A 19,435-nucleotide genomic window follows, 5' to 3' on the forward strand; every position below is an offset into this window, starting at 1 on the left:
ACTTTTTTTTTTTTTTTTTTTTTTTTTTTTTTAAGAAACAGAGTCTTCCCCCTGTCGCCCAGGCTGGAGTGCAGTGCCATGATCTCGGCTCACTGCAACTTCCGCCTCCTGGGTTCAAGTGATTCTCCTGCCTCAGCTTTCTGAGTAGCTGGGATTACAGGCATTCGCCATTATGCCTGGCTAATTTTTGTTATTTTAGTAGAGATGGGGTTTCACCATGTTGGTCAGGCTGGTCTTGAACCCCTGACCCTGTGATCCACCCACTTCAGCCTCCCAAAGTGCTGGGATTCCAAGCGTGAGCCACTGTGCCCAGCCTTTTTTTTTTAGACAGAGTCTTGCTCTGTCACCCAGACTAGAGTGTAGTGGCTCAGTCTCAGCTCACTGCAGCCTTTGTATCCCAGGTACCAGTGATTCCCCTGCCTCAGCCTCCCAAGCTGGAACTATAGGTGCGTACCACCATGTCTGGCTAATTTTTGCAATTTTTAGTAGAGACAGAGTTTTGCCATGTTGCCAAGGCTGGTCGAACTCCTGACCTCAGGTGATCCACCTGCCTCTGCCTCGCAGAGTGCTAGGATTACAGGCATATGTGCCCGGCCAAAAGAAGCAACTTTTGCCTATAACCCCGTTGCATTTTGCCTCCAGATCGTAAAGGGTCACATCCCCTTTGTGGGAACCCTCCACCTTCTCCCCATCCAGCAACCCAGTTTGGACTCCTGTGTTCGCCTGGAATTCAAGGGCCCACATTGCCCGGTCCAAGCTGTGTTTCGGAAAAGGATGACAGATGATCGCCAGCCTCCTCTGAGTAAATGAAATCACATCTTCAAAGCCAGTTTTATGTAAAAGGACATTCTCGTCCTGGAACAGTTGTGGAAGGCTATTTTTAAAACTGTCCAGGAAGCCTCTGGGAAACAAAGAAACTGCCTCTTGAAATAATGGACTAAATATTTCTACCCCCTTATCAGATCGGGTTCCTTTGAAACATGCTACTTTGTTTTTTGTTTTCTGGTTTGTTTTTTTTTTTTCCCAAAATTTTCCCCAGTAGAAGTTACTAGGACCTGTACAAATTGTATCATGAGCTGTTTTTGGAAAAACCTAAAGGGAAATGGAAATCCGATGGTTATCACGAGCTTATTCCAAAGAGATGACGTGATGTGGGCTTGCCAGGGTAGAGTCATGTTTACGTTGAGTGGGTCTTTATTTTTATTATATTATTATTATTTTTGAGATGGAGTTTTGCTCTTGTTGCCCAGGCTGGAGTGCAGTGCCATGATCTTGGCTCACTGCAACTTCCACCTCCCAGGTTCAAGCGATTCTCCTGCCTCAGCCTCCCGAGTACCTGGAATTATAGATGCCCGCCACCATGCCCGGCTAATTTTTGTCTTTTTAGTAGAGATGGGATTTCGTCATGTTGGCCAGGTTGGTCTCAAACTCCTGACCTCAAGTGATCCACCTGCCTCAACCTCCCAAAGTCCTGGGATTGCGGGCGTGAGCCACGTGGCTCTTTATCATTCCTTGATTTGCTTTCTGGTTTTGTTTTGTTTTGGGGACAGGGTCTTGCCCTGTTGCCCAGGCTGGAATGCAGTGGTGCAAACACAGCTCACTGCGGCCTCGATGTCCTGGGCTCAGGCCATCCTCCCACCTCAACCTCCTGAGTCGCTGGAACCACAGGCATGTGCCACTATGCCCGGCTACTTTTTAAAAATTGGCCAGAAGCGGTGTCTCATGCCTGTAATCCCAGCACTTTGGAAGGCCGAGGTGGGTGGATCATCTGAGGTCAGGAGTTCGAGACCAGCCTGGCCAACATGGTAAAACCCTATCTCTACTAAAATTATTACAAAAAATTAGCCAGGCATGGTGGCGGGCAACTGTAATCCCAGCTACACGGGAGGCTGAGGCAGAAGAGTCACTTGAACCCAGGAGGTGGAGGTTACAGTGACCCAGTATCGTGCCACTGCACTGCAACCTGGAGGAACAGGATAAGACTCTGTCTCAAAAAAAGAAATTATTCATGGAGATGAGGCCTCTCTAGGTTGCCCAAGCTGGTCTGGAACTCCTGGCCTCAAGCAATTCTCCTGCCTCAGCCTCCCAAGTAGCTGAGAATACAGGTGTGCACCACCACACCCGGCTAATTTGTGTATTTTTAGTAGAGATGAGGTTTCACCATGTTGGCCGGGTTGGTCTTGAACTCCTGACCTCAAGTGATCCGCCCACCTTGGCTTCCCAAAGTGCTGGGATTACAGGTGTCAGCCACCATACCTGGCCCAGTGAAGACCTTTCTAACTCTAAAAGTCCTTAAGATGACCATTCAAGTCTCTAAAAAGACACATATTTTAGGATCTCACATAATTTAAAAAAAGACAAATTGAATAAACGTTATTTTGTAGTCTCATCTTTATTTAAAATATTTTGCTCACTCTTGATAACCTTAATTTCATAGTTAAGGGGGAAAATGCTAGTTCAAATAACACTAATATACAGGCTGGGCATGGTGGCTCATGCCTGTAATCCCAGCACTTTGGGAGGCTGAGGCAGAAGGATCAGTTGAGGCCAGGAGTTAGAGGCTAGGGTAAGCTATGATGGCACCACTGCTCTCTAGCCTGGGTGACAGAGCAAGACCCCAACTCTAAAAATAAAACAACAAAAAACTCCGCTATATGTCTCAATAATATATTAACAACGTGTAATTAGATCAATATGTTATATATCAATAATATATCTCGTAAGCTTTTAAAACACCACTGCAAAAAAATACTAGTCTAATAAATGAGCAGTTCTGTGACTTTCCATTGGTTTTCCCATAATAACCTTCACCGGGGAGAGCAAGAGCCCTTTCTGAGGCCAGAAACATAAGGACTTTGAGATCCTGGTCTGCAATGGACATTATTTCTTTGTACTAAGGACAAAGGGCAGAATTTCCACTCCAGGAGCCAAAAAAAAAGACCCAAGACAAGATGTATCAATTGTTCAACTATAAACACACTTTGTAAAGGAAATGAGGATCCTTGTTCTAAGAGAACAATATGGTGGACCAGGACCCTGGGTTCTTTTCCGGTTCTAGATCCTGGAGCAAGATACCTGTGGTTTCTCTTCCTCTAAGGTGGACCAGAGAAGATACTGAAGCCATGGAGAGGCAACAGGTATCTTGGAAAAGGCACAGCCTGGAGTCAGAGTTGGTGTGAAAATAGCTTCACCTCTGGGGAGCATGACCTTGGGGAACTCAAATCACTACTTGGAGTCCCCATTTTTGTTCGTCTATAAAACAGAGGTCATTGGCCAGGTGCGGTGTCTCACACCTGTAATCCTAGCACTTTGGGAGGCTGAGGGGGGCAGATCACAAGGTCAGGAGTTCGAGACCAGCCTGACCAACATGGTGAAACCCTGTGTCTACTAAAACTGCAAAATTAGCTGGGCACGGGGGTGCATGCCTGTAATCCCAGCTACTTGGGAGGGAGCTGAGGCAGGAGAATTGCTTGAACCCAGGAGGCGGAGGCTGCAGTGAGCCAAGACTGTGCCACTGCACTCCAGCCTGGGCAAAACAGAGACTCTATCTCAGAAAAAATAAATAAATAAAAACCCAGAGAGGTCGGAACAGCTATCCCTCAGGGCATATTCTAGATGCTCAACTAACGTAGTAAGAGTGGTAGTGAGTATTTTTATTTTTTAATTCTAGCTCCGTCGCCCAGTGCAGTGACATGATCTCGGCTCACTGCAACCTCTGCTTCCTGGGTTCAAGCGATTCTTCTGCCTCAGCCTCCTGAGTAGCTGGGACTACAGGTGTGTGCCACCATGCCTGGCTAACTTTTGTTTTTTTGGGTTTTTTTTAGGGTTAAGGTTAGGGCCACTGTGCCTGGCTTTTTTTTTTTTTTTTTTAAATCATGGCCAAGGTCGGTGGCTTACACCTGCAATCCCAGCACTTTGGGAGGCCTAGGCGAGAGTATCATTTGAGGCCAAGAGTTTGAGACCAGGTGGGCCAACAGGGAAAACCCCCGTCTCTACTAAAAATACGAGACTTAGTGAGATGTGGTGATGTGCATCTGTAACCCCAGCTACTTGGGAGGCTGAGGCATAAAAATTGTTTGAACCTGGGAGGTAGAAGTTGCAATGAGCAAAGATTGCGTAACTGCACTCCAGCCTGGATGACACAGCGAGACTCTGTCTCAAAAATAACATTTTCATTATGATAAAAAACATGAAACCTACCATTTTAGCCATTTAAAAATGTATCCATTTATTTTATTTTACGTATTTATTTATGGATACAGGGTCTCACTCTGTCACCCAGGCTGGACAGTGCAGTAACCCACTTTCGGCTCACTGCAGCCTTCACCTCTCGGGCTCAAGTGATCCTCCCATTTCAACCTTCTGAATAGCTGGGGCTACAGGCATGCAACACCACGCCTGGCTAGTTTTCTACGTTTCCTACAGATAGGGTTTCACTACACTGCCCAGGCTGGTTGCAAACTCCTGAGCTCAAGGGATCCTGCCAAAGTGTTGGGGTTACAGGTGTGAGCCTATTTAGCCACTGGCCTAAATTTATTTTTTTCCTATAAAATTTTTATTCATTTTTATTTTTTTAGAGACAGGGTCTTGCTGTGTTGCCCGGGCTGGATTCAAACTCCTCAGCTCAAGTGAACCTCCCTCCCACCTTGGCCTCCCGAGTAACTGGGACTACAGGTATGTGCCATCATATCCAACTCCATTTTAACAACTTTTTTTTTTTAACCACTTTTTTTTTTAGATGGAGTTTTGCAATTGTTGCCCAGGCTGGAGTGCAATGGCACGATCTTGGCTCACTGCAACCTCTGCCTCCCAGGTTCAAGTGATTGTCTTGCCTCAGCCTGCTGAGTACCTGGGATTACAGGCTTGCACCACGCCCAGCTAATTTTGTATTTTCAGTAGAGTCAGTGTTTTACCATGTTGGTTGGGCTGGTGTTGAACTCGCAACCTCAGGTGATCCGCCCACCTCGACCTCCCAAAGTGCTGAGATTATAGGCATGAGCCACTGCGCTCGGCTTTTTTTTTTTTTTTTTTTGAGAGAGAGTCTTACTCTGTTGCTAGGCTGGAATGTAGTGGCACAATCTTGGTTCACTGTAACCTCCATCTCCCGGGTTCAAGCAATTCTCCTGTCTCAGCCTCTCGAGTAGCTGGGATTACAGGCATGCACCACACTCAGCTAATTTTGTATTTTTAGTAGAGACGGGGTTTCTTCATGTTGGTCAGGCTGGTCTCGAACTCCCAAACTCGGGTGATCCACCTGCCTCGGCCTCCTGCAGTCTTGGTTCACCGTAACCTCAACCTCGTGGGTTCAAGTTATTCTCCTGCCTCAGCCTCCCGAGTAGCTGGGACTACAGGTGTGTGCCGCCATGCCTGGCTAATTTTGTATCCAAGGAATACTTTGGAGTTTTAGAGCAGGGCCCATATATTCTCTCTCTCCTATTCAAGAACCTAACAAGAGGCGCTCTGTCTCTATTAACTAAGCTGCTACATTCTTCCTCGTTATAAGAATGGAATCTCGTTGTAAAGGAAATTGGTGTGGTGGAGGGGAGGTCCCAGCCTTGTGTCCCCATTCCATGCAATGGTACGAAGGGATAGGTGGTCACATGCAAGGCCAAGATGCTCACTTGAATTCAGAGGCTTGGCCAGGGGAATTTCCATTTGACAGGGACAGATGCCATTGCCGCTCTGTGGCACTGCCTGGGCGCATCATGAGCTCGCCTCTGCTTCGACAGTGGTTCTTTTTATAGCTAACAATGAGACTTACTGGAAATGCTTTGGCGCTCATGTGTAGAGAGCGCCTGCATTTAAACTTGAGGAGTCGGAGTGCTTGAGCCCGGGGAGACGGGCGGTTCTCCAGGCCCTTGGCCAAGACTGTTCCTCAGAGCTGAGCCCTTCCAGCCCAGGAAAACTTCCAGGGATTCTCAGCCTTTTGGAGGCCTGGTTCTGTCTGAGCATCTGTGCAAAGCCTTGGAACGGTCATCCTTTCTCTTGTCTCAGGGCCCTCAGCCCTCCTGGCTCACCCCGGCCCATTCATGTTACGCACCAGAGCGCTTTTCGTCTTGTAAAACTGAAACTCTACCCCTACTAAACACTCGCTCCTCTTTCCCTCCTCCCCCAGCCCCTCGCACCCACCATTCGACTTTGTGTCTCTATGAAACTGATGACTCTAGGGACTGCCTGTAAGTGGACTCACAGTATTTATCTTTCTGTGTCTGGCATATTTCACTTATCGTAATTCCTACTGGAGCATGTGTCAGACTCTTTCCTTTTTTTTTTTTTTTTTTTTGAGATGGAGTTTCACTCCTGTTGCCCAGGCTGGAGTGCAATGGCGCAATCTCGGCTTACGGCAACCTGGCAACCTCCGCCTCCTGGGTTCAAGCAATTCTCCTGCCTCAGCCTCCTGAGTAGCTGGGATTACAGGCGTGAGCCACCACATCGGGCTACTTTTTTTGTACTTTTAGTAGAGACGGGGTTTCTCCATGTTGGTCAGGCTGGTCTTGAACTCCTGACCTCAGGTGATCCACCCACCTCAGCCTCCCAAAGTGCTGGGATTACAGGCGTGAGCCACGTGCCCGGCCCAGAATTTCTTATTTAAGACTGAATACTATTCCGTTGTCTGGATAGATGGATAGACCACATTTTGTTTATCCTTTAATTAGTCAGTGGATGAGTCCAAATTTTATTTTATATTGACAAATGAATTGTATTAAAAATAGAAATGTGGCCAGGCATGATGGTTCATGCCTGTAATCCCCGCACTTTGGGAGGCTGAGGCAGGTCAATCACTTGAGGTCAGGAGTTTGAGACCAGCCTGGCCAACATGGTGAAACTCATCTCTACTAAAAATACAAAAATTAGCCAGGTGTGGTGGCGGGCGCCTTAATCCCAGCTACTCGAGAGGCTGAGGCAGGAGAGTCACTTGAATCCGGGAGGCAGAGTTTGCAGTGAGCTCAGATTGTGTCACTGCACTTCAGCCTGGGCAACAGAGCAAGGCTCCATCTCAAAAAAAATGTTTTACTATAGAAGCAGCTTATTCTCCATTGCTTTTTTAAAATCTTAAAATGGAGCTGAAATGCACATAACATAAAATTAACCACTAAGTGTACAATTTAGTGGCATTTAGTACATCCACAAGGTTTGCACCACCATCATCTCTAATTCCAGAACATTTGCGTCCCTCCAAGAGATGACTCCATCCGAATCAGCAGTCACTCCCCACTCCCCTCCCCCAGCCCCTGGCAGCCACTCATCTGCTTCCCATCTCTATGGATTCGCCTGTTCTGGGCATTTCGGATCAATGGAATCTCACACTATTATGTGCCTTTTGTGTCTGGCTTCTCTCAGCATGTTTTGGGGCTCATCCATGCTGCAGCATGGAGCAGTGCATCCTTCCTTTTCATGGCTGAGTAATATTCCATTGTATGGATGTACCACAGTTTTCTTATTCATTCTCTAATGGACACTTGGGTTGTTACTACTTTTTGGCTATTATGAATAGTGCTGTGATGAACATCCCAACTGTTTTTTTTTTTTTTTTTTTTTTTTTTTTGAGACAGAGTCTCGCTTTGTCTCCCAGGCTGGAGTAGAGTGACTAGATCTTGGCTCACTGCACCCTCTGCCTCTTGGGTTCAAAGGATTCTCCTGCCTCAGCCTCCTGGTAGCTGGGATTACAGGCACGCACCACCACGCTTGGCTAATTTTTGTATTTTTAGTAGAGACGGGGTTTCACCATGTTGGCCAGGCTGGTTTGGAACTCCTGACCTCAGGTGATCTGCCTGCCTTGGCCTCCCAAAGTGCTGGGATTATAGGCGTGAGCCACCGCACCCAGCCTAGAAATTATGTTTAGGATAATTTTTTAGAAATTATTATGAGGCCAGGCGCAGTGGCTCACGCCTGTAATCTCAGCACTTTGGGATGCTGAGGTGGGTGGATCACCTGAGGTCAGGAGTTCAGTAAACTATTATTTTAGAGACAGGATCTTACTCTGTTGCCCAGGCTGGAGTGCAGGGGTGCAATCACAGCTCATTGCAGTCGTGACCTCCTGACCTCTAGGGATCTTTCTGCCTCAGTCTCCTAAGTAGCTGGGAGGACAGACCCACACCACCATGCGCAGCCCTCTCTCCCTCTCTCTTACTAAAGGCCGCCGTTCCTTCACTGAGCACCTACCATGTTCCAGGCACAGTACAGATTCCATCCACCGACAGAGCCCGGCCAGGATCGCTGCTAAAAGCCCAGCTCTACAGAGGAGGAAAGAGGCTGACAGCCGCCTTCCTGTGCCTGAGATTGACAGTGGTGACATGAGGAACTGAGCTCAGATTTGTCCAGGGCTCCTGGCCCGTGCCTCCCGAGCCACGGAGAGCTCAGATCCCAGCATCAGGGAAGAGCTAACCCCGCCTGCAATTGCACAGATGCAGTGAGAGAGGTTGGTGGGAACGGCCTCCAGCTTCTGAGATGAGAAACCCTTCCCTTGACAAACCTCTGTGTGACTCAAAACGAGCCCCCGGCAAGGTGGCCCGAGTCAGCCTGGGGGCGCGTTGAGGAAATGAGATGTCAGGACGTGTTTGCGGTTTGGGGTTCAACGGAAACACAGTGGGAATGTGAAGAATTCTGCCCCAAGAGCCAGGATCGGTGCCCTGAGTTACATTAAAGCCAGGAGGAGCGGGATGGGGCTGGCCAGGCTCCTGATTCCTGAGATTTTTCCCTCGAGCTGGAACATCTCACAGCTCCGAGGCTGCAGACGAGGGCGTGGCTGTGAAGTGTGTCTCTCGATCTTGGGACAGTCCCCAGAAAGGCCAACTTGGGGTCAAGGTTGAATGTGGAGGGCAATTCGGGATGTAGAAGGCAGGACTTCTGGTGGCAGCCTATGGAGTGGCGCCCGGCATTCGGTGGGCGAGGTGCTATTTCCTGAATGACTGTGAACATTTAGAGTCGCGTGTCTCAAAGAGTGGCCCGTGGACAGATGGATGGCCGAGCCAACATGCTGGCTCTCATGCCAGCTCCTGGCCCCACCAGATGGCCCCCAGATGGGATTCTAGCCACTCAGAGGACGGAGCCCAGCAGGGTGGGAGGAAACAACGATTTCTGGTTTACTTTTCTCACCAGCCCCGGGGAGGGAGCTCCAGCTCAGAGAGGGCCAGGCGTGCGCCCAGGGCCATGGCCGGGAGGCAGGTGGCAGAGGTAGGGACAGCCAGGGCTGAGGGACTCTGAATCCTGTCTACACTGCACACTATGTGCTCTGCCCAAATCTCCAGGCAGCGAGGGCTGACGGATCCAAGTCCTGTCTACACCGCACGTTACACACTACCCGGCATCTCCAGACAGTCAGGGCCAGAGGATCCAAGTCCCGTCTACACCACACACTGTACGCTCTGCCCAGCATCATCTTGGCCTTGGAACCAGAAATTCTGTCATCCCAGGAAGCCTGGGATGCTGTGTGACTATGACAGGGGAGGAAAACCACTGCCCCCTTCACGGTCCTGGCCTCTTGTCAGCCAGATCCCCTGTCATTCAGCACCCCTCTCTGCTGCTGCCCGGCCTAGTGGGACGGAGGAGTCAGCCACAGATCTGGCACTCCCACCCTGTGAGGTCTGAGTTGGCTCAGGGTAGGCTGGGGCTCCTCTATGGGAATCAGGGCAGGCTTCCTGGTGGAGGCAATGCCGGAGCCAGGTCTTGGAAGGCAGACAGGCGTTTGCCCCACGGACACATAGGAAGGGCTTTTTGGCATAAGGAACAGCCTGTGCAAAGATGTGGGATTGGGGAAGGGCCACAGGAGTTGGAGGATCTGGAGATTTTGATGGGAGCAGGGGAGGCTGTTGTGGGAGGGGCCTGAGTAAAGCTGGGGACACGTGGCAGCCCCCCAGAAGCAGACCTCCAGTGGAGTCCCCATTGGCAGCCTTAAAGCTGTGGGGAGCACAGATGGCTTGGGGGAATCATCCTCTCTAGAAGCCATGAGCCCACGGGATCCCTCAGAACTCACTGGGCCACATCCAGAGGCTCATGCACATCCACTATCTGCAGAGAGAGTTTCAGGGGCACGGAACCCTTGCACAAAGCCGGACCCGTCCCACTCAGGAACTCAATCCCCGGCTAGGATTTTCTGTTTGTCTTTTTTTGTTTTCAAAGTGGAGTTTCGTTCGTCGCCCAGGCTAGAGTGCAATGGCACGATCTCAGCTCACTGCAACCTCCACCTCCCAGGTTCAAGCAATTCTTCTGCCTCGGCCTCCCGAGTAGCTGGGATTACAGGCGTCCGCCACCGCGCCCAGCTAATTTTTGTATTTTTAGTAGAAACAGGGTTTCAACATGTTGGCCAGGCTGCTCTTGAACTCCTGACCTCAGGATATCCACCTGCCTCAGCATCCCAAGTGCTGGGATCACAGGCGTGAGCCACCATGCCTGGTTTTGTCTTTTTTTTTTTTTTTTTTTTTTTTTTTTAAGTGGAGTTTCTCTCTGTCACCCAGGCTGCAGTGCAATGGCACAATTTCGACTCACTGCAACCTCTGCCTCCCAGGTTCAAGCGATTCTCCTCTCAGCCTCCCAAGTAGCTGGGATTACAGGTGTCCACCACCATGCCCAGCTAGGTTTTTCTGTATTTTTCATAGACATGGGGTTTTTCCATGGTGGCCAGACTGGTCTCAACCTGACTGCGTCAGCCTCCCAATGTGCTGGAATTACAGGTGTGAGTCACCACAAGTGACCCCCCCTTTTTTTTTTGAGATAGGGTCTCACTTTGTCGCCCAGACTGGTGTGCGGTGATGTGATCATGGCTCACTGCAGCCTTCATCTTCCTGGCTTAAGCAATCCTCCCACCTCAGCCTCCCAAGTACCTGGGATTATAGGCGCACGACACCACGCCCGGCTCATTTTTTGTATTTTTTCTGCAGATGGGGTTTCACCATGTGGCCCAGGCTGGTCTCGAACGCTCTGATTTTCTAATGAATCTTGGAGTAGGTTCTCCTTGTCTTTACAAGTGCATTCTTGAATTTCCACATGGTGAAATGATTCTTGAGTTTGCCAAATTTCTCTCTGTTTCTGATTTCTCATTTCATTCCATTGTGGTCGGAGAACATACTTTGTAGAATCGCGATCCTTTTCAATGCCCTGGATTTCTTTTGTGGGCTCTCCCAGGGAATGTTTCTTGCACTCTCGAGAAGAAAGTGTGTCTGCTGTTGGGTGGAGTGTCCTACAGCTGCCCGATAGGTCTCACAGGTTTATAGACTCCTTATGTTTTAAAAAAGAAGGTGGTGAGGTAGTGGAGGGAGGGAGGGAAAAACAAAATAGCTTGCCAATGAAATGTTCCATTCACATTGTTCTAGATTATATTATTTATTTAGAGACAGGGTCTCGCTCTGTCACCCAGGCAGGGGTGCAGTGGTGTAATCTTGACACACTGCAACCTCCACCTTCTGGGTTCAAGTGATTCTCCTGCCTCAGCCTTGTGAGTAGCTGGGATTATAGGCATGCATCACCACACCCAGCGAATTTTTGTATTTTTAGTAGAGATGGGATTTCAGCATGTTGATCAGGCTGGTCTTGGACTCCCGACCTCATGATCTGCCCATCTTAGCCTCCCAAAGTGCTGGGACTATAGCTGTAAGCCACTGCTCCCAGCCAAATTAAATTAATTTTTATAAAATTTTAATGAAATTTATAATTTAAATTATAAAAATAATTTATTTATTGGAGACAGGACCTTGCTCTGTCACCCAGGCCAGAGTGCAGTGGTGCAATCATAGCTCACTGTAGCCTCAAACTCCTGGGCCCACGTGATCTTCCCGCCTCAGCCTCCTGGGTAGCTGGGACTATAGATGCATGCCACCGCGCCTGGCTTTTTTCTTTTCTTCTTTTTTTTTTCGAGATGGAGTCTCACTCTGTTGCCCAGGCTAGAGTGCAGTGGCATGATCTCAGCTCACTGCAACCTCTACCTCCTGGGTTCAAACGATTCTCCTGCCTCAGCCTCCTGAGTAGCTGGGATTACAGGCACGCGCCACTACATCCGGCTAATTTTTGTATTTTTAGCAGAGACAGGGTTTCACCATGTTGGCCAGGCTGGTCTCAAACTGCTGACCTCAGGTGATCCACCCGCCTCAGACTCCCAAAGTTCTGGGATTACAGGCGTGAGCCACCTTGCTGACCTTTTTTTTTTTTTTTTTTTTTTTTTTTAAGAGATGGGATCTTGCTATGTTCCCCAGGCAGCTCTCAAACTCCCAGCCTCAAGCGATCCTCCCACCTCAACCCCCCAAAGTGCTGGGATTACAGGTCTGAGCCACCACACCAGGCTTCTCTGGGTTAAAACAGGGTCAAATCCTGGCAAGCCACATCCCTGGCAGGAACCCTGCCTGTGGGACCAGCTTCTCCTGTGGGATTTGCATTTGTGGCTCAGGAAGACCCCAAGACCCATGAGGGTTGCCTGGTGTCTACCTGCTGGAGGCTTTGGGTATCTGGGCCTCAGTTTCCCCACCCTGCATAATGAGGGCTTTTCAGCTCAGGCTCTGGCCTGTCTAAGGGTGTCTGGGTCTGGTGTCCAGGGGTCTGTGTCCCCTCTGGAGGAGGCTGTCTTGGGATGGCCGGGACCTGGGTGGGGAGAGGAGCAGGCCGCGCAAAGCAGGCTGTGGGCTGAGCAGGCGGTGCGAGGGTGTGCCGGGTGTGAGCAGCACCTCCGCCGCAGGCCCGTCCATCTCCCCAACAGCCCCTGCCTCTCTGCACAACCCAGGTTGCTGCAAAACCCCGATTTCCGGGTGGCCCCCAAGGCCAGAGCACTGGCCATGCTCCTACTACTCTGCGCCGTCACCCCATTTCAGAGAGGAAACCGAGGCCCAGCGTGTGGCAGGCCGAGGCGACAGGCGCCGGCTGGTGTGAATCTAAGCCCTTGGGGATGCTTGTAGAAGATTCTTAGCCTGAGTGGGTGGCTCTTAGGCAGGCTGTTCAGGAAAGGAAAACTCTTTTGAGCTTATCAGCAGCCACAAATAAAGCTTTAAAGAAGGATACCCAGCCGGGCGCGGTGGCTCACGCCTGTAATCCCAGCACTATGGGAGGCTGAGGCGGGTGGATCACGAGGTCCAGAGATCGAGACCATCCTGGTCAACATGGTGAAACCCCGTCTCTACTAAAAATACAAAACATTAGCTGGGCATGGTGGCGCATGCCTGTAATCCCAGCTACTCAGGAGGCTGAGGCAGGAGAATTGCTTGAACCCGGGAGGCGGAGGTTGCAGTGAGCCTAGATCGTGCCATTGCACTCTAGCCTGGGTAACAAGAGCCAAACTCCGTCTCAAAAAAAATAAAAAATAAAAAATAAAAAAATAAAGAAGGATACCCAGGCTGGGCGTGGCGGCTCACACCTGTAATCCGAGCACTTTGGGAGGCCGAGGTGGGAGGATCACTTGAGGTCGGGAGTTTGAGACAAGCCTGGCCAACATGGTGAAACCCCGTCTCTACTAAAAATACAAACATTAGCCAGGCATGGTTGTGCACGCCTGTAATCCCAGCTACTTCGGAGGCTGAGGCAAGAGGATTGCTTGAACCTGGGAGGTGGAGGTTGCAGTGAGCTGAGATCGTGTCAGTGCACTGCAGTCTGGGTGACAGAGTGAGGCTCTGTCTCAATAATAATAATAATAAATAAATAAGAGTATCCAGCCATTCCACTGTTAGGGACATACCCCCACAACTGATAGCAGTGGCTGGAATGAGTTGTTTTTCCCCTTTTGAGATGGAATATTGCTCTGTCACCCAGGCTGTAGTGCAATGGCACGATCTCGGCTCACTGCAACCTCTACCTCCTGGGTTCAAGCAATTCTCCCGCCTCAGCCTCCTGAGTAGCTGAGACTACAGGCCTGTGTCACCACACCCGGCTAATTTTTGTATTTGGAGTAGAGATGGGGTATCAACACGTTGGCCAGGCTGATCTCGAACTCCTGACCTCATGATATAGAATGAGTATTTGCACACCCATGTTCATAGCAGCCAAAGAATGGAAATGTCCAAGCGTTCATCAAAGAATGAATGAAAGAACAAAATGAGGTCCTTCCACACAGTGGAATATTACTGGGTCATAAAAAGGAAGGAAATTCTGACACATGCTACCACGTGGATGAACGGTGAAGACATTATGCTGAGTGAAATAAACTAGACTCGAAAGGAGAGATACTGTATGATTCCACTCCTAGGAGGTCCTCAGAGTGCTGGAACTCATAGCGACAGGAGGAAGAAGGGTGGGTGCCAGGGGCTGGGGAGGCAGAATGGGAAGTGAGTGTTTAATGAAGACACAGTTTCAGTTCTGGAGATGGGTCATGGTGATGCCTGCATAACACTGTGAATGTACTTAAAGCTGCTCAACTGGACACTTCAAAAGAACCAATCTGGGGCTGGGTGCAGTGGCTCCTGCCTGTAATCCCAGCACTTTGGGAGGCTGAGGCGGGCGGATCCTGAGCTCAGGCAGTCGAGACCAGCCTGGCCAACGTGGCTCTTTTCTTTATTTTATTTTATTTTATTTGAGACGGAGTTTTGCTCTTTTTGCCCAGGCTGGAGTGCTATGGTGCAATCTTGGCTCACTGCAACCTCCGCCTCCTGGGTTCAACTGATTCTCCTCCCTCAGCCTCCAGGCACACACCACTATGCTTGGCTAATTTTTAAAATTTTTTTCTTAGTACAGACAGGGTTTCACCATGGTGGCCAGGCTGGTTTTGAACTCCTGACCTCAGGTGATCCACCCGCCTCGGCCTCCCTAAGTGCTGGGACTACAGGCATGAGCCACTGCTCCCGGCCTCCTCTTAACTTCTCATGGGACACCTCAGGGAACCCTATACACCCAGCCTCTCCCTGGCTCCTTGTCCCTTCCTATCTGGGATATTTCTGGAAAACAGGCTTCCCGGTTCCCTGTAGATGGAAGCCTAGAAGGAACTCAGCAGGGCTTTCAGGACCCCCCAGATCCTGTGTGTGGAGAGAAACAGGGCATTGGTGTATTTTGATGTTTCTAGGCACGGAAGGAATTGCAGGGGCTGGGCCAGGCAGACCTGGGTTGGGCCTCAGCTCTGCCCCCTGCACCGAGCCCCCTAGCTAACTTTCCCCTCTCTGAACCCTACTTTCCACCTCTAGAAAATGGGGGTGCTTAGGCTACCCTCTGGCTTATGGGGAGGGTTGAAAGAGCTAATTTGTTGCAGGTGCCCAGAAGAAAGCCCCCAAGCTCAAGTCACAGGGGCCAGCCTTAGCACGAAGTTAGGTCATGTGACAAACGTTTTGGCATTGACTCCAAGGCCTGGAGGCTGAGTCACATCTTTCTTTTTTTCTCTTTTTGAGACAGAGTCTTGTTCTGTCGCTCAGGCTCGAGTGCAGTGGCGTGATCTCAGCTCACTGAAACCTCCGCCTCCCGGGTTCAAGCGAATCTCCTGCCTCAGCCTCCTGAGTCGCTGGGATTATAGGTGCCCACCACCACGCCCAGCTAATTTTTGTATTTTTAGTAGAGACGGGGTTTCGCCAGGTAGGCCAGGCTGGTCTCGAACCCCTGACCTCAGGTGATCCTCCTGCCTCGGCCTCCCAAAGTGCTGGGATTACAGGCGTGAGCCACCACGCCCGGCCAGAGTCACTTCTGAAATTCCGAGTCACATCTGCTTGCCGGGACTCGGCGAGAGGCTGAGGCATCTAGAGCATCTGCTGAATGAGTGACTGAATAAATGCATGAATGAATGAATCAGTGGCTGGATGAGTGAAAAGGGTTGTGGGGAGAGAGAGGGAGGAAGGGGCCTTAAAATTCAAGCACATCAACGTCATCAGGGGCCATTCACTATGCTGGGCACACCCCAGGGCTGGGCTCTGAGCTTTAATCTCTCATTTCATTTTCACAGCAGCAAACCCATTCTCCACACAAGGAAACTGATGTGCAGGCGACAAATCGTGTGGCCAGTCTGAGGGTTTCTTTTTTTTTGAGACGGACTCTTCCTCTGCTGCCCAGGATAGAGTGCAGTGGCGCCATCTAACCTTTACCTCCCAGGTTCAAGCAATTCTCCTGCCTCAGCCTCCCAAGTAGCTGGGATTAAAGGTGGCTGCACCACGCCTGGCTAATTGTGTGTGTGTGTGTGTGTGTGTGTGTGTGTGTGTGTGTGTGTGTGTGTGTATGTATTTTTAGTAAAGATGGGTTTTTACCATGTTGGCCAGGCTGGTCTTGAACTCCTGACCTCAAGTGATCTGCCTGCCTTGGTCCCCTCAAAGTGCTGGGATTAGATCCCCCCCACCTCGGCCGCCCAGCACTGGGATTACAGGCGTGAGCTGTGCCCAGCTTCGAGGCTGATGCTCACTGGTCTAGCACAGCTGACACAGCTCAGGCCGGGGCAAGCGGAATCACTCAGCCCTGGCGCCTGACAAGCCAGCTCGATCGTCCTGGGACTCCACCTGGGCTGCCAGGCACCAGTGCTGACTCAGCCGTGTTGACAGGGCCGGGCGCTGAGTCAGGGGTGAGGCTCTAAACATCTTACCCTCTGACAAGTCCCCCTTCCTCCTCCCACTTCACACCACATCATTCTGCAGCCTGCCTGGGTGCCGGGGGCCCCCAGAATGACAGGAAATGCCTAGCAGAAAAATAGCTCCCAAATCTCCTCCCAGCACCATGCCAATAAGCCCCTCAAAACCGTCACCTCTCCCTCGACCCCCGCCGTAGCTGGGCTTGGTGGTACACACTTAGAATAACAGCATTTTGGGAGGCTGAGGTGAGAGGATTCCTTGAGCTCAGGAGTTTGAGCCCAGCCCGGGCAACATAGTGAGACCCAATCTGTACAAAAAATTTTAAAATTAGCTGGGCATGGTGATGCATACCTGTGATCCCAGCTACTCAAGAGACTGAGGCGGGAGGATCACTGGAACCCAGGACGGCATGATTGTAGAGACTGTGCCACTGCACTCCAGCCTGTGTACAGATGAGACCCTGTCTCAAACCAAACCAAACAGAACCTTCACCCTTTCCAGCCTTTTACCCACAGTGCTTACTTGCATAAGCAACTCCTGCCATATCTAAAAGGAATATTATGCAGCCAGGAAAAGCAACAATACAAATGTATCATTGGGGGAAAAACATCATAGACAAATAATTATAACAGGCGTCCCCAAACTTTTTACACAGGGGGCCAGTTCACTGTCCCTCAGACCATTGGAGGGCCGCCACATACTGTGCTCCTCTCACTGACCACCAATGAAAGAGGTGCCCCTTCCTGAAGTGCGGCTGGGGGCCGGATAAATGGCCTCAGGGGGCCGCATGCAGCCCCCGGGCCGTAATTTAGGGTTGCCTGGATTATAACTTTGGCTGGGGAAAAGAAAGAGTATAGTGAAAATCACAGCCATGAAAAAGTAACTTAGCCAGTGACCACAAATCCCCTGCTCTATAAAGAAAGAAAGAGAAAAAGAGAGAAAGAGAGAGAGAGGGAAAGAAGGAAGGAAGGAAACAGAGAAAGAAAGGAGAGAGAGACAGACTGGGTACAGTGGCTCACACCTGTAATCTCGGCGCTTTGGGAGGCCGAGGTGGATGGGTCACCTGAGGTCAGGAGTTTGAGACCAGCCTGGCCAACATGGCGAAACACTGTCTCTACTAAAAATACAAAAATTAGCTGGATGTGATGGTGCACGCCTGTAATCCCAGCCACAGGGGGTGCTGAGGCAGGAGAATTGCTTGAATCCAGGAGGTAGAGGCTGCAGTGAGCTGAGATTGTGCCACTGCACTCTGCCCGGCAAGACTCCGTCTCAAAAAAAAAAAAAAGAGAGAGAGAGAGAAAAAGGAAAGAAAAAACTTGCATTGGCACTGGGTTGTAGAGTACCAGGTGAAGATGGCCCCAGGGTAAGGTTTTCTTTGTATCTTTTCCTGGGTGGCATTTGCCACCAAAGCTTGCTCTTGGCAGAGAACCACCTTCTTACTGACAAGAGCAATGATCTTTTAGGAACCAGGGGAGATGTGTCAACCTCAGCACTGCTGACTTTCGGGGCCGGGCCGTTCTCTGCGGTGGAGGCTGTCTGTGCACTGCAGAATGCTTACCAACATCCCAGTCTCTATTCACTAGATACCAGCAGCACCCTCAAGTTGTGACAACCAAAAATGTCCCCAGACTGGATCGGTCTCCATTGAGAATCACAGATCCAGAAGATATTTGATGAAAGTTGGCATTTGGGTGTCAGAAAGGGGCAAAAAAACCAGTGAGGGAACTTTTTTTTTTTTTTTTTTTTTTTTTTGTCTATTTTGAGACAGAGTCTCGCTCTGTCAGGCTGGAGTGCAGTGGCACAATCTTGGCTCACTGCAACCTCTGCCACCCGGGTTCAAGCGATTCTCCTGCCTCAGCCTCCTAAGTCTGGGATTACAGGCGGGTGCTACCACGCTTAGCTAATTTTTTGTATTTCTAGTAGAGATGGAGTTTCACTGTGTTAGCCACGATGGTTTCAGTCTCCTGACCTCATGTTCTGCCCACCTCGGCTTCCCAAAATGCTGGGATTACAGGCGTGAGCCACCGCGCCCGGCCTTGAGGGGATATTTCTGGATTAGTCGGTATGCCCTAGTGCTGCCCGAGTGGGTGTCTCTTACTGAAACATACAACCATGTGTTCAACGATCACACTTTCTATTCTCTGTTGGAGACAGGCAAGAAACAGAAACTTAACAGCTTCAGCCCTGTTAACGACCTGCCTCTCACTGGACTCAGAAGCTCCCAGGAGAAACCTGGAGGATGTTTTCAAATCTGCAAGAAAAATAGCTTGATCGCCAAGCTGAACAGGGAAGCCTGGAGACCCTTTAAAAAGTACTGTTTCAAATCACTCTCGAGTCTTTCTTTTGCCCCCTACACTGCGAAGACCAGCTTTTAAGAAGGAGGATCAGTTCCCCAGGTTGAGGGGCCAACATTCCGTCTTGGGACGGTTTTGCAGAAGCTACACATGGTGGGGTGGGTAGAGTAGGCTCAAAGACATTCACACCCTTCATTGCCAGCGGAAGTGAGGCCAGGCTATTTACTCTCGAAAAATGAATCAGATTGTCATCTCGCATTTCTGCTTTTCATGGATTACCAAACACCTCTCAGCTGTTTTCAGGGCTGCTCAGGAGGAAGGATGGAGGGAGGGAGGAAATCCCAGCCTCTGTCGCAACGGGGTGAGAGTGTTTTAAAGCAGGCGCTGCTTACAAGCTATTTTCACTTTCTGGAAACTTGTGCAATGGTTGCTGGTCATGGTTACCCGGGGCCCCTGAGAATGGGGAAGATGAGGGGTGGCAGGGGAAATCTGAGGGGTGAAGTATGTCCTTGCCTGACCGAGACTTTCAGGGCGGTGGGATTCACGAGTGTCCCCTCTTCTCTAGGTGGGTTTCCCGATTGGTCACCTCCAACCATCGAGGCAGGGACTCTGCTGTGTTGTGAATTTTTTGCACCAGGAGAGACCTACAGGGGAGGGTCCTCTAGCCTAATATACACAACCTGTGGGTCATTGCAG

The 19,435-nt window shown here is 50.1% G+C and overlaps 1 long non-coding RNA gene across 2 annotated transcripts; it reads left to right on the forward strand.

Moving 5' to 3' along the window:
• Nucleotides 1–68: 68 nt before the first annotated feature.
• LOC141581018 (uncharacterized) lies at nucleotides 69–19,240 on the forward strand. Of its 2 annotated transcripts, none has more exons than XR_012513421.1 (3): nucleotides 69–3,774; nucleotides 4,578–4,674; nucleotides 18,600–19,240. It is a non-coding gene; the product is annotated as an uncharacterized LOC141581018 (long non-coding RNA). The 2 variants fall into 2 exon arrangements; XR_012513420.1 differs by having other exon boundaries at nucleotides 69–3,137; nucleotides 3,671–4,674.
• The last annotated feature ends 195 nt before the right edge of the window (nucleotides 19,241–19,435 follow it).

This window comes from Saimiri boliviensis, chromosome 14, assembly GCF_048565385.1.
Source record: "Saimiri boliviensis isolate mSaiBol1 chromosome 14, mSaiBol1.pri, whole genome shotgun sequence".
Classification (NCBI taxonomy): Eukaryota; Metazoa; Chordata; class Mammalia; order Primates; family Cebidae; genus Saimiri; species Saimiri boliviensis.